This window comes from Arachis hypogaea, chromosome 1 (genome assembly GCF_003086295.3).
Source record: "Arachis hypogaea cultivar Tifrunner chromosome 1, arahy.Tifrunner.gnm2.J5K5, whole genome shotgun sequence".
Classification (NCBI taxonomy): Eukaryota; Viridiplantae; Streptophyta; class Magnoliopsida; order Fabales; family Fabaceae; genus Arachis; species Arachis hypogaea.
Window position 1 is genome coordinate 90,352,767 of NC_092036.1, and position 15,720 is coordinate 90,368,486.

A 15,720-nucleotide genomic window follows, 5' to 3' on the forward strand; every position below is an offset into this window, starting at 1 on the left:
TGGAAGAAGCATCTCAATTTCTGCCATTGGAGCAAACAACTTTGAGCTTAAGCCTCAATTAGTTTCTCCAATGCAGCAGAATTGCAAGTTTCATGGACTTTCATCAGAAGATCCTCATCAGTTCTTAGTTGAATTCTTGCAGATCTGTGATATTGTTAAGACCAATGGGGTTGATTCCGAGGTCTACAGACTTATGTTTTTCCCCTTTGCTGTAAGAGACAAAGCTAGAACATGGTTGGACTCACAACCTAGAGAAAGCCTGAACTCTTGGGACATGTTGGTCAATGCTTTCTTGACCAAATTCATTCCACCTCAAAAGATGAGCAAGCTTAGAGTGGAAGTACAAACCTTCAAACAGAAGGAAGGTGAATTCCTTTATGAAGTTTGGGAAAGATACAAGCAATTAACCAAAAGGTGTCCTTCTGACATGCTTCCAGAATGGAGCATCATATGTATATTCTATGATGGTCTGTCTAAATTGTCCAAGATCTCATTGGACCATTCTGCTAGTGAATCCCTTCATCTGAAAACCCCTGTAGAAGCCCAGGAACTCATTAAGATGGTTGCAAATAACCAGTTCATGTACACTTCTGAAAGAAATCCTATGAATAATGGGATGACTCAGAAGAAAGGAGTTATTGAGATTGATACTCTGAATGCCATATTGGCTCAGAATAAAATATTGACTCAGCAAGTCAATATGATTTCTCAGAATCTGACTGGATTGCAAGCTGCATTCGGCAGTACTAAAGGAGCCTCCTTTGAAGGAGAAGCTTATGACCCTGAGAATCCTGCAACGGAATAGGTGAATTACATGGGAGAATCCTATGGAAACACCTATAATCCTTCATGGAGGAATCATCCAAATTTCTCATGAAAGGATCAACAGAAGCCTCAACAAGGCTTCAATAATAATAATGGTGGGAGAAATAGGTTTGGCAATAGCAAGCATTTTCCATCATCTTCTCAGCAACAGAACCTGGAGAGAATGAAAAGGTAGTGATTCCCAGTGAGGAACACCTCAAGAGACGTCCACTGACTAATAATAAGTTCCCTATTGAGGAACCAGAGGAATCTGAGGCTCATATAGAGACCATAGAGATTCCACTGAACTTACTACTGTCATTCATGAGCTATGATGAATATTCTTCCACTGAAGAGGACGAAGACACTGTTGAAGAACAAGTTGCTCAGTATCTAGGAGCAATCATGAAGCTGAATGCCGGGTTGTTTGGTAATGAGACTTGGGAGGATGAACCTCTATTGCTCATCAATGAACTGAATACATGGATTCAGCAGACATTACCTCAAAAGAAACCGGATCCCGGAATGTTCTTAATACCTTGCACCATAGGCACCATGAACTTTGAAAAGGCTCTGTGTGACCTAGGGTCAGGTATCAACCTCATGCCACTCTCTGTAATGGAGAAACTAGGGATCTTTGAGGTACAAGCTGCAATAATCTCACTAGAAATGGCAGACAAATTAATGAAACAGGCTTATGGACTTGTAGAGGATGTCTTAGTAAAGGTTGAAGGCCTATACGTCCCTGCTGACTTCTTAATCCTAGACACTGGGAAGGATGAGGATGAATCCATCATCCTTGGAAGACCCTTCCTTGCCACAGCAAGGGATGTGATTGATGTGGACAGAGGAGAGTTAGTCCTTTAATTGAATGAGGACTACCTTATGTTTAAGACTCAAGGATCTTCTTCTGTAAACATGGAGAAGAAGCATGAAAAGCTTCTCTCAATACAGATTCAGACAGAGCCCCCACACTCAACTTCTAAGTTTGGTGTTGGGAGGCCACAACCATGATCTGAGCATCTGTGAAGCTCTGTAAGAGCTTTATATCAAGCTATTGACATTAAAGAAGCACTTATTGGGAGGCAACCCAATTTTATTTATCTATATTAATTACTCTTTCATTTTATTTTCCACTGTTATTATATGTCTTCCTTAGGTTGATGATCATGTGGAGTCACAAAAACAGCTACAGAATTAAAGCAGGAATAAAAAATAACATAAAAAAATAGCACACCCTGGAGGACAAGCTTACTGGCGTTTAAATGCCAGTAAGGATAGCAAAATGGGCGTTTAACGCCCAGTCTGGTAACATTCTGGGTGTTAAATGCCAGAAATGACAGCCAGACTGGCGTTTAATGCCAGAAATGGATGTCTGATGTCTGGCTGGCGTTAAACACCAGTAAGGGTAGCAAAATGGGTGTTTAACGCCAGAACTGGTAGCCAGACTAGCGTTTAACGCCAGAAAGGGGCATCATCCTGGTGTTTAACGCCAGAAATGCCACACAGAGGGCGTTTAAACTCCAAAAGGGTGCAGAGATGAGAAATCCTTGACACCTCATGATCTGAGGACCCCACAGGATCCCTACCTACCCCAACTCACTCTCATTCCTCTTCACACCTTTCCATAACACTCTTTTCCAAACACCATTCACCTATCAAATCCTACCCTCTTCCCCATAATCTCTTCACCACTCAATTCCATCCACTATTTCCCATCATACAACTCACCTACCCCCACCCACTCAAATTCAAACCATTTCCCTCTCCCCCTTACCCTATAAATACCCCTCCTTACTCCTTCATTTTCACACATCATAAACACTCCCATCCCCCCTTGGCCGAACCACTCCTACACCTCCATCTCCTTCATTTCTTTTTCTTCTCCTCCATTCTTTCTTCTTTGGCTCGAGGATGAGCAAACCTTTTAAGTTTGGTGTGGAAAAAGTTCTGCTTTTTGTTTTTTTATAACCATTAATGGCACTTAAGGCCGGAGAAACCTCTAGGAAGAGGAAAGGAAAGGTAGTTGCTTCTAACTTCGAGTCATGGGAGATGGAGAGATTCATCTCAAAAGCCCATCACTAAAAGGTGGATGGAGCAAACAAGAGAGCCCACTCATGGACCTCAACAAGAGCACGAGGAAGTCCCTCATCAAGAAATCCCTGAGATGCCTCAAGGGATGCATTTCCCTCCACACAACTATTTGGAGCAACTCAACACCTCTTTAGGAGATTTGAGTTCCAATATGGAGCAACTAAGGATGAAGCACCAAGAGCACTCCATCATCCATGAAATTAGAGATGACCAAAGTGTCATGAGGGAGGAACAACAAAGGCAAGGAAGAGATATTGAGGAGCTCAAGCACTGCATAGGATCTTCAAGAGGAAGAACTAGCCACCGTCACTAAGGTGGACCCATTCTTTAATTTCCTTGTTCTTATTTTTCTGTTTTTTGTTTTTCTTTATGCTTTATGAGTTGACTATGTTTGTGTCTTTATTACATGATCATTAGTGTCTAGTGTCTATGTCTTAAATCTATGAGTGTTCCATGAATCCTTCACCTTTCTTAAAAGAAAAATGTTTCTATTTGAAAAAGAACAAGAAGTACATGAATTTCGAATTCTATCTTGAAATTAGTTTAATTATTTTGATGTGGTGGCAATACTTTTTATTTTCTGAATGAATGCTTGAACAGTGCATATTTTTGATAGTGAAGTTTATGAATGTTAAAATTGTTGGCTCTTAACAGAATAATGAAGAAAGAGAAATGTTATTGATAATCTGGAAAACAAGATGCTTAGGGTCACGGCCAAGACTCATAAGTAGCTGTGTTCAAGAATCAACATACTGAACTAGGAGAATCAATAACACTATATGAATTTTGAATTCCTATGGATGCCAATCATTCTGAACTTCAGAGGATAAAGTGAGATGCCAAAACTGTTCAGAAGCAAAAAGCTACTAGTCCCGCTCATCTAATTAGAACTAAGCTTCATTGATGTTTTGAAATTTAGTGTATATTCTCTTCATTTTATCCTATTTTGTTTTTAGTTGCTTGGGGACAAGCAACAATTTAAGTTTGCTGTTGTGATGAGCGGATAATTTATATGCTTTTTGGCATTGTTTTTAGGTAGTTTTTAGTGTGTTCTAGTTATTTTTTAGTATATTTTTATACATTTTTTATGCAAAAATCACATTTCTGGACTTTACTATGAGTTTGTGTGTTTTTCTATGATTTTAGGTATTTTCTAGCTGAAATTGAGGGACCTGAGCAAAAATCTGATTTAGAGGCTGAGAAAGGACTGCAGATGCTGTTGAATTCTGACCTCCCTGCACTCAAAGTGGATTTTCTGGAGCTATAGAAGCCCAAATGGTGCACTCTCAATTGCGTTGGAAAGTAGACATCTTGGAATTTCCATCAATGTATAATAGTCCATACTTTGCTTAAGATTTGATGGCCCAAACTGGCGTCCAAACGCCCACTAGAGACCATTTTTTGGCGTAAAACGCCAGAACTGGCACCAGAACTGGAGTTAAACGCCCAAACTAGCATCCAAGCTGGCATTTAACTCCAAGGATGTCCTATGCACGTGAAAGCTTCAAAGCTCATCCCAAACACACACCAAGTGGGCCCCAAAAGTAGATTTCTGCACTATCTACTCATTTTTTGTAAACCCTAGTAACTAGTTTAGTATATATAGCACTTTTTACTATTATATTAGGGGTCTTTGAACCCTTTTATCGTTTATCATGCCATTAGGGAGGCTGGCCATTCGGCCATGCCTAGACCTTCTTCTCTTATGTATTTTCTATGGTGGAGTTTCTACACCTCATAGATTAAGGTGAGGAGCTCTGCTGTTCTTCAGGAATTAATGCAAGTACTATTGTTTTTCCTTCGATTCATGCCTACTTCTTCTCCAAGATATACTCTTGTACTTAATTCAGTTAAGTCAGAATGAAGGGGTGACCTGTGACAATCACCTCTTTGTTACTCGCTTAGCCAAGATCCGCATGCCTAACAACCAAAAGCGGTCTACATGATGTTCAACGTAGTCATTGGACGACAGCTGGAGTATATTCTCTTGGGTCTCTGATCCATGGATTCGCATCGCTTCTCCTGACAATAGAGCATCCGAATTCATGATTAGAACCTTCGTGGTATATGCTAGAACCAATAGACAGCATTTCTGAGATTCGAAAAGTCTAAACCTTGTCTATGGTATTCCGAGTAGGATCTGGGAAGGGATGACTGTGACGAGTTTCAAACTCACAACTGTTGGGCACAGTGATAGTGTGCAAAAGGATCAAGGGATCTTATTCTGACACAAGTGAGAACTGACAGAAGATTAGCCCTACGGTAGTTGTGCCTGGTATTTTTCATCCAAGACAAGAAATCTGACATTTGATTAGCCGTACAGAAATCGTAGCCGGACCATTTTCATTGAGAGGATCATACAGCTTGCCATGGAAGGGAGGACGCATGATTGGATGAAGACAATAGGAAACCAGAGGTTCATAAGCAACAAAGTATCTCCAGATGCTTATCTAAAATTCCCACCAATGAATTACATAAGTATCTCTATGTTATTTTCCATTTATTTATCTTTTAATTATCAAATCCTTATAACCATTTGAATCCGCCTGATTGAGATTTACAAGATGACCATAGCTTGCTTCAAGCCAGTAATCTCTGTGGGATCGACCCTTACTCATGTAAGGTATTACTTGGATGACCCCGTGCACTTGTTGGTTAGTTGTGCGGGGTTGTGAAAAGTGTGATCATAATTTCGTGCACCATACGCATTTGGTTTGTTGATATTGCATAGTTTTTGTTGTTGCTTTATTCTTGATGAGAGCTGTTATTTGATATGAACAATTTCTGGATTGCTTATGCAGTGATGATCTTGACCAAATTCTGAATTTAAGATCTTATTGCTACTGAGTTCTTGTTTCAATTTGATCTTCATTGTTGGATTCAGTTATGTGTCTCAGAAATGTCTTATTTCGACTTGTGAGACAAAAATTTCAAACACTTCAACAGGAAGATTAAAACAAAAATTCATAACAAAGTATGCCTAAATTTGTTCTTAATTTGCACAACCTCTCTTAACCAAAGGTTTTGTGAATATATCAGCCATTTGTTCCTCCAATTTGACAAATTGAATATCAATATTCTCCTTTTGAACATGTTCCCTTATTGAGTGAAATTTCACTTCATTATGTTTTGTTCTTGAGTGCAAAACGAGAATTTTAGAAATATTAATGGCACTCATGTTATCATACAACAAGAGAATATTTTCTTTTTATAACGTGTAATTGGTTAACTAAGTTTTAACAATAACAATTAGGAACAACAAGATGAGGTAGCAATGTATTCGGCTTTGGTGGTGGATAGGGCTACGGTGGATTGCTTCTTGCTTGACCACACGTTTAGAGACCTGCGAAGAAAATAGCAAATTTCTGAAGTGCTTCTCCTATCTACTCTATCTTTAGCAAAATCTATATCACAATATCCAATCGTAGAAAAATCATCAGACCTGGAATACCATAAACCAAAGTTGGATGTGCTATGAACATATCTAATGATTTTTTTAACTACAGAAGATGTAACTTTTTTGGTTGTGATTAAAATCTTGAACAAACTTCAATACTTTGCACAATGTTTGATCTAGAGGATGTATGATACATAAGAGAACCTATCATTCCTCTATACCTAGTTTCATCAACATCTTTCGCAGTTTTATCCTTTTTTAACCGTGAATTCGGATGCATTGGAGTGCCTATGGACTTGGCAGTCTCTAATTCGAATTTCTTAACTAATTCCTTGTCATACTTTTCTTGATGTACAAAAAATTTATTTAAAGTCTATTTAATTTGAAGTCAAAGGAAAACGTTAAGTTCATCCATCATGCTCATGTCAAATTCACTTGTCATGAGTTTGCTAAAATTGGCACAAAGGGACACATCGGCTGAACCAAAAATTATATCATCAACACAAATTTGCACTAGGATGAAAACATCATTAGAATTTTTAATAAAGAGAGTAGTGTCAATGGTGCCTCTTTAAAAACCATTTTTCAAAAGAAAAGAACTAAGTCTTTCGTACCAAACTCTTGGAGCTTGTCTTAAACCATAAAGTGCATTTGAAAGCTTGAAAACATGGTTTGGAAATTTTTTATTTTCAAAACCAGGAGGCTACACCACATACACTTTTCTATCTATGATACTATTAAAAAATACACATTTTATATCCATTTGAAAAAGTTTAAAACCACGATGGGCAACATATGCAAGGAGAAGCCTTATAGCTTCCATTCGAGCCACTGGTGCAAAGAATTCATCAAAATCTATTCTTTCCTCTTGATCATATCATTAAGCCACCGATCTTTCCTTATTTCTAGCTATGCTTTCATCTTCACCCAATTTGTTCCTAAAAATTCACTTAGTGCCCATCACCTTCTTCGCAATTGGATCGGGTATAAGTGTTCACACTTGATTCTTCTCAAATTGTTGTAACTCTTCTTCCATGGCTTTGATCTAAGAAGGATCACCAAGAGTTTCATTTATATTTTGGAGCTCAATTTGAGAAAAAAATGTCAAATTATTTTCTTTCGTTGCTCTTCTAGAAGATGATCTAGTGGTGATGCCTTATGAGGGGGCCCCTACGATGAACTTTTGAGGATAATTCTTTAGAAATCTCCACTCTTGGGATCTTGGGAATTTAGGAACAGAATCGGGCATGGTTGGTTCATTGATACTAGTATTCGCAGAAAATTCACCAATTGCAGGAGATAAAATAAAATTGTCTCCAACAAAAATTGTCTACAATAGCAGATTCAGGGATAAAATATACAGATTCAGATTTTTCTTGATCTTGAGCTTCACTCATGATGTCCTCCACTTGGTTACCTGCATCACCATCTTCCAGAATACTTGGAACAAAATTAGAATAACAAAATGTAATGTGTATGATTTTCTCAACGGACCTAGAGTCTTTGTGGAACATTCTAAAGGCTTTGTTAGAAGTTGAGTATCTAACAAAAATACATTCATACGACTTTGGATCAAACTTTCCCAAATGATCTTTTGTATTTAACACAAAACACTTACATCCAAAGACATGAAAGTATTTAAGATTTAGAGGGGTTCCTTTTCAAAGCTCATAAAGGATTCTCTTCAAAAACTTCCTAGTTATTGTTCTATTTAGAATATAACTTATTGTGCTCGCAGCTTTAGCCCATAGAAATTTAGGTACATCACTTTCACAAATTATTTCTTTAGTCATTTTTTGAAAGCTTCTATTTCTTCTTTTCACAGCACCATTTTGTTGTCAGATTCTAGGACAAGAGAAATTGTGTTATATACCTAATTCATCACAAAATGATTCAAAATGTTGATTTACAAATTTTTTACCATGATCACTTCTAATAAAAGCAATTCTTAAATCCTTTTCATTTTGAACCTTTTTGGAGAAAATACTAAAAGTTGAAAAAATATCATTTTTGTGAGCTAGAAAGAACACCCTACCAAATCTAGTGTAGTCATCAACCACAACCAAACCAAAGTGTTTGTCTCCTAGACTTTGAGTTCTAGTGGGACCAAAAAGATCAATGTGTAGCAACTCCAAAGGTATTTTAATTGAGATATCTTCCTTTAACTTGAAAGAACTTTTGGTTTGTTTACTCATTTGACAACTATCACAAGTGATGTATTTATCAAATTTAATTTTAGGAAGACTTCTAACTAATTCCTTCTTTATAAGCTTAGAGATTTGAAATATGCTTGCATGTCCCAATCTCTTATGCCATAACCATTTTTCGGAATCTATGGAGGTTAAGGAAGCTACATTTTGATCTCTAAGTTCCTCTAAAATGAGACCATACACATTACGCACTTTTTTGCGACAAACAAAATATTACCAGAAATTTTATTTATGACCAAGCATTCAATTTTTTTTAAAGTAACCCAATATCCCAAATCACACAATTAACTAATACTAAGAAGATTGTGTTTCAATCCATCAACCAAGAAAATATTGTCTATGAAAGTAGAGAAATTCTTACTCATTTTTCCAACAGTAATAATCTTACCCTTTCCATCATCACCAAAAGTCACAAAACATCCATCGTACTTGTTGATTTTGATGAAGAACGTAGACTTTTTGGTCATATACTTTAGACATCCACTATCTAGATATCACATGTCCTTTTTCTTTTTGGATGCAAGGCAAATCTGCACAAAACTTCAAGAGAGCTTAGGTATCCAAATAAATTTGGATTCTTTGATGTAAATCCAACTTGGTTGTCGAGTGCATTGAAGTCATTTACCACTTTATATACTTTGTTTCCTACTTTTCTTTCAACAATGAAACATTGATAAGATGAATGACTATCTCTTTTTGCAATTGTGACCATGATTTTCTTTTGCAGATTTTTAAAGTGATATGAAGTTTGTAATTTTCTGGTTCTTGAAATTGATGCTTCGGTTTGAACAAGTGATATTTCAAAAATTGCATCACTTTCATTAAAGTATCCCAAACCATATTTTTCAAATGAGGGTTTGGTTCTTGAGGTTGATGCCTTGGTAACATAACCAAACTAGATTTTTCAAACAATGGTCTTTATTAGCTAGCAATTTGTCGAAGTTGCTGGAACTTTGTGAAAATTGAGCTAAATCATGATTTAAACGTCTAATCACCTTATGTAATCTATCATTTTCTGCAATAAGATCAAGTGAAGCATTGACCAAACATTTGCTTTAAACTTTTCAATTTCAGACTTAAAAAATCTGTTTTCTTCAACTAACTCAGAGACATTTTTTATTTCCTTCACCTTTTCTTTAAGAAAATCATTTTCTTCTCTTAAGGCATAATTTTTAGCTATGCATTTATTATATTTTTCTTAAATGTTTCTAACATGAGAAGTTAAGTCATCAATCATCAAATGTAAGTCTTCATTAGATAAGTCAAAATAATTTACCTCTTCCAATTGTTCTTGGTCGGCCATGAAGCACACCTGAGCATCGTATTCAGATTCTTCTTCTTCATCAGAATCATTCTCAAAATCTTCCCATGATGCCATTAGCATCTTCTTCTTGTCTTTCTTCATTTTGTCCTCCTTCTTAAGTTCAAGACAGTCATGCTTAAAGTGACCAGCTTCTTTGCAGTGATGGTATATGATCTTGCTGAAATTCTTTTTGTACTCCTTTGAACTTGAACCTTTACTTTTTTCTTTGCCTCTCATTAGCCTTTTCAATCCCCTAGCAAAAAATATAATTTCATCATATGAAAAACTATCATTAGAATCATCTTCCAATGACTCAACTTTTGATTTTAGGGCTACTCATTTTCTTTTTGTGTCTTGGCTGGTGTGTGTGGTTTCATATGCAAGTAATTTTTCTCTCAACTCATCATATGTTAATGGACTCAGATTATTGCTCTCGGCTATCACAGCTTCTCTTTTTTTTCACTCTTGTGAGACTTCTAAATACTTTCCTCACAAGTATTAGTTCAATATAGGTCACTCTCATAGTATCTAAGCTTTTTATGATGATCGAGAATCTGTTGAACATATCATCAATAGTTTCTCCTTTCTTTATGGAAAATATTTCATATTCCTTTTGTAGCATATCTATCCTCATTTCTTTGACTTATTTGGTACTTTCGTGAGTGATTTGGAGTTTATCCCAAATTTCTATTGTCGTTTTATATCTAGATTCCTTCTGATATTCCTCGAAGCAGCACAATGCATCATGTTGATGTCTTTGGCACTTAAATCCACTTTTTTTTTGTCTTCTTCATTCCATTCGGCTTTCTCTTTTGGAGTTACCACTAATTCAACACTTGTCTTGGTTGGAACTTGAGGATCATTTACAATGATCTTTCAAATATTGTAGTCAATAGAGTGCACAAAGATATGCATCCTTTCCGTCCAGTAGGTGTAGTTCTTACCATTAAAGAAAGGTGGTCTGTTATTGGACTGACCCTCAGTGAGCGTGTAAGCCAGAGTGTTTGCATCCATGTTATTTGTCATTGGATCTTTTCACCAAGCTGTGAAGATTGATTCTTGAGACATAGCTCTTGATACCAATTGAAGGTTCTTTATGGCCTAAAAAAGGAGGTTGAATTTATGACCTTCTTTTAAACTTGATCAATTAATTCTCAAACTAGAAAATAAAATTGCGCTTCTGTTCAGATTACGAGATCGATTATGTAGGAGACAATTTTATTTTATCTCATAACGATTGAAAACAGAAACAGAGCAGGGAGGAGAAAAAGACACAACCATGTATCCTAGTTCAGCTACCTTGTACAATGTAGTCTACATCTAGTCTCCACCACAACAGTAGTAGAATGTCCAATATCTTTTCAAATTTATAGTCACCAATACCCAAGGATTTAACCTAATACTATCAGGGATAAATCAAACTTCTACCTAAGCTTGACTTAGTTAGGTTCAGTCCCTAGACTCACAACACACTAAGTGTTCACCCAACTTAGCAAGGGTCACCTCTCAGATACAAAGCAAAAATACAATCAAAAGAGATATGATATAAATCTTGGATTTTCTCTCCAAGTTACCTTTCTTTGCCTTTTCTCTCAATGATTTTTTCTTTATACCTCACATATATGCCTTTTTCGTTGAAGTAAATCAACAAAAGATATAACATAGAAATTGAATATTCAATGATAAACGATGAAGGAGATGTGTAGAACAGCTTAAAAGCTATATGCTTGACCCCATTTCTGAGTTCTCAAATGTAGTATTTCATCTTGGCAGCATACTCTCTTTAGTGTAGGTACAATGCTTCCAAGACTTCAAACTTTGAGTTGTGAGGATTCTCTGAAATCAGAATTTGGATTCTCTCTCCTTGAGCAAACTGAAATTGATTTTTCCTTTTTGTATAGAGTAAGGTTGCCAAGGTTAGGGTTTGTTGAACTGAATCAACACATTAAATCTTGAACTAGCTGAAGTCTTCCCCTTCTTTTCATAAATCAGACTAGAAAATCAAGAATTAAGATTAGAGTTAAGTAGCGTAGAAGTGAGATGAGCAGCAGCAGCTTCATTGATTTGGATTCCTCAATAAATTTGTCAAATCCAAACCCATAATCTTGAGCTTTGGCCTCAAGCTTCAATATTAACCATAGATTTACAGTAGAAGAAAGTAGTCTCCATTTTCTTCTTGTTATCGAAATGCATGTGTAAAGGGAAGGTAAATTCAACAAGTAATTGACTTATATGTTAATAGAAACCTTTTACCTTTTTCTTCTGATTATGCTTGATTTAACCATTTTGATTTTAGCTCCATTTATTTGACATTACCTTCAAAATTTTGCTTTTTCTTCTTTCTTCTTTGGTGTTTGATCGAAAGATGAACTCCTTGTGTCTTTTCTATGCTTTACATGAATTAACAAAGCTCCACCAGTGACAAGATTCTTTTCCTTTCAAGAAGATAATGGACTCGCCTATGAGCTTGGTCAAAGTAGCTATGATTTAGATACTTGGTTCTATTGTTTGGGCTACATAAATAATTTTTGGGTTTGCTACACTAACAAATAGATCAAACATAATTTGATCTTTTAACTCAATCAAATATAATGTTTGTATTCATAATTTATTTTATTATTTACTAACCTCAACCATTAGTATTTTTTGTTTGTCATTGACGAAGAAACAAAGCCAGGGACTGATTTGTCTACTGAACTTAAACATAGAAATTTTTTTTGTGTATTTTAAATGATAAAAAATTAAAATATCCAATCTTAAAAATATATTCTTAATCTATAAAAGTAGATACATAAGCATGCACCACATTACTTTTGAGACATTTTTTTCCTCCTACTAATGCCATGTCAGCAATATTGCTTATTGGGCACAACTTTAGAATCAACCACTCAATTCTTGTCAAATCAACTATTATTTCCAAATCAGTAAAAAAATAAAATATACAAATAAAAAAATTAAAAAATAGAATCCAATAAATTTGTAACCTACAAATACATTGAATTCATATTCCTATATTTATTATATCTTACCGTTATAAACAATACAATAAATTTATAACCGCAACAATTAATTTATTAATTTTTATAAATAACTCACTAAAGGTAATAAATATTCATATTACAAATATCATAATAATATTATTAATCATAATAAATTTTACGTTATAAGTATTTAAATTCCATACCATTTAAACTACATATATAAGTCTTTTATCACTATTCCTTCACATAATATCAAATTTAGCACAAAAAATTTATTTTTGAACTGCACATTTCAAACTTACTCAATTGAGTATCATTCTTTCAGAGCAGAACGATTAAAAATCGAATAACTATCTAAGATCTAATGGCTATGCAATGAGAATCTGATGATCAGGTATGACAAAAAAAATCACAACATGCATCATACATTCATACTTACTCAAATACCTTATACCTAATGATAACATAAATTGAATATTGGAATAGGAAAAGATCTTTACAATTTTAGCAACTATAAACGAAATTGATGACAAATTAGGTGGAACTATGTTAAATGTAAAAAGTGTCAGAAGAAAGCATATAAAAAAAGAAGCAACTACATTTGTGGCACATGTAATCAAACACCACAATATCCAACAATAAGGTAACTCTATATAGTTTTCATAATCTCATCTATCAAATTATTAGTTGCTAACCCAATACTTATTTTAGGTTTAGAATTTAATTAAAGGTTTGAGATCAAAGTGTTATAACAACTTTTGTACTATTTGATGGCGACGCAAAAAATTTATTGGGCACAACTGCTTCAAATCTAATGTCAGAAAAATAATGACATTGAAGCACCACTCCATTAAGAGATTAAGGAGAAAGAAAACCATACAAATTCAAGACACATTTTCAGAAGAAGAACATACATATAAAGATGGAACCAAATAACACAATAGAAAGTGCATCAAACTCAGCAATTCATAAAGAACATGTCTTTACAAGAACCTACGACAAAAAGAAGAAAGCAGCAACCCTAACAACCAACAAAAAAAGGAGGACGAACGCCACATAAGATGACTAAGTCCATCAACTAAAACAAATACAAAAATCAAACCACCTTTTAAAAATTATGTAAAATAAAACACCTTTTAAATTTAACTTTAATTTACACATATTTAATTTATTTTTACAAAACATAACAATTTTTAATATTTATTATATATTATCGTTAATTTACGGATGCTCGGGTCTCATTCTAGTTTTAAGGACTAATTTAAATAATTACTCTTTTAATTTTCTTTTAATTTTCTGTGCATCGCACATTACATACACTAGGGACGAATGAAATCCTCTCAAGATGGTATAGTTAGGATGGACTAACATGCACCTAGACCCTACCTATGGACCCTAGTAAGCATTGCCCGTATAATTGTTATTAACTACAACCCTTCGTTTAGTTTTCTTGCCACATATATCTCCTCTAACTTTTCAACTGAAGCTCAGATCAGTTTCTCCATATGTATAACCACTCGACCCTCAATTTAACTATTTTGGACCCCTCCTTTGAGCTTCCATTTTCCAAGCTCACTTGTGAACACGCAGATTAAATATATCTATTTGGCTTTGTCGCTCATTTTGATTATATGGACGCATGTGTATGCTTATGCTCCATCCAATTTTTTTCCTATATATATGTCCCACCATTAGTCATTTAATGAAGGTCCATTCTTCTATTTTGACACGTTCACATAAATGTTTAAATTTCTGGCAACTCTTATGATTTGAGCACTCTCACCAGTGTGATTTTTGCTCTATAATTTGATGATGATGATGATTGATGAGTGTATAGAAAAGGGTCCAAGGGCAATGAGGGCGCTAAGTGGACCATAGCGTATAAAGAAATGAGTAACACGATGCTTAATTTAATTTGTTGAACTTGAACCTAACTGATGAAACCAATATGTTAAATCATAATTCTCTTATTTATAATAAATGTGAATATATAATACCCATATAGATTTGAAAAGCTTTGTTGTTTATTAAGGCTTGGACAAGGTATGTAGGCCTATATGTTATATCATCTCTAACCAATTTTATTTTGTTCATTTGCACCTACCTACTTTAGAGATTAATTATTATGTACCCAAAATCCATGAGAGCATTATATATATAGGTAATTTGTTCATTAAAATGCATCTTGTGGTTTCATTTCGTTATTATGTCGAATAATATTACTTGACTAATAAAATTTATTATTTTTAATTAATATGTGATTAATTTTAAATTTTAAATATTAAATGATATATTTTAAATTTTAAATTATAATAATATATAAATAAGGTATTAACTTAAAGTATTGATTAATATTAATAAAAAATATTAGTCTCTTAATATTTTTCTTCTTATATATACCAATATGATTTAGTATCTTTTAAATTTATTCGTGAGTAAAGAATCGTTTTTGTCCTCAACGTTTAGGGTAAGTCCTATTTGTGTCCCTAACGTTTAAGTCGTCCTATTTGTATTCCTAACGTTTATAAAAGTGATTCAATATTATCCTACTATCAATTATACCAATAAATCAGATTATATTTTTCAATTATTCTCACTTGGATGTATTCATTTTCAATTAGGTCTCACTTGAATGTGTTCAATTTTAATATTATACCCACTATTTGTGTTTAGATTTGTTAGGAGTAGCCTATAGGTAGTTAGTAGTTAGTGGCTTGACACCAATTCTGTTATCTGTGTTCTGTTATCTGAGCTGTCAATCAGTTAGGAATGTGGTTAAGAATATGGTGAGCTGGCATCAGTTTGTTACAGCCCTCACTATGCATAAATAGCAGATCACAGCTCAATTTAGAACTAACTTCTGTAACCCTAATTTCTAGAACTCTCTCTCAAATTCTGGAATTCTTTATGACTCTCACAATACTCTAACAT

General features: G+C 34.5%; 1 non-coding gene across 1 annotated transcript; it reads right to left on the reverse strand.

Moving 5' to 3' along the window:
* Window positions 1-325: 325 nt before the first annotated feature.
* LOC112712599 (small nucleolar RNA R71) lies at window positions 326-433 on the reverse strand. The gene has a single exon (XR_003157834.1). It is a non-coding gene; the product is annotated as a small nucleolar RNA R71 (small nucleolar RNA).
* Window positions 434-15,720: the final 15,287 nt, after the last annotated feature.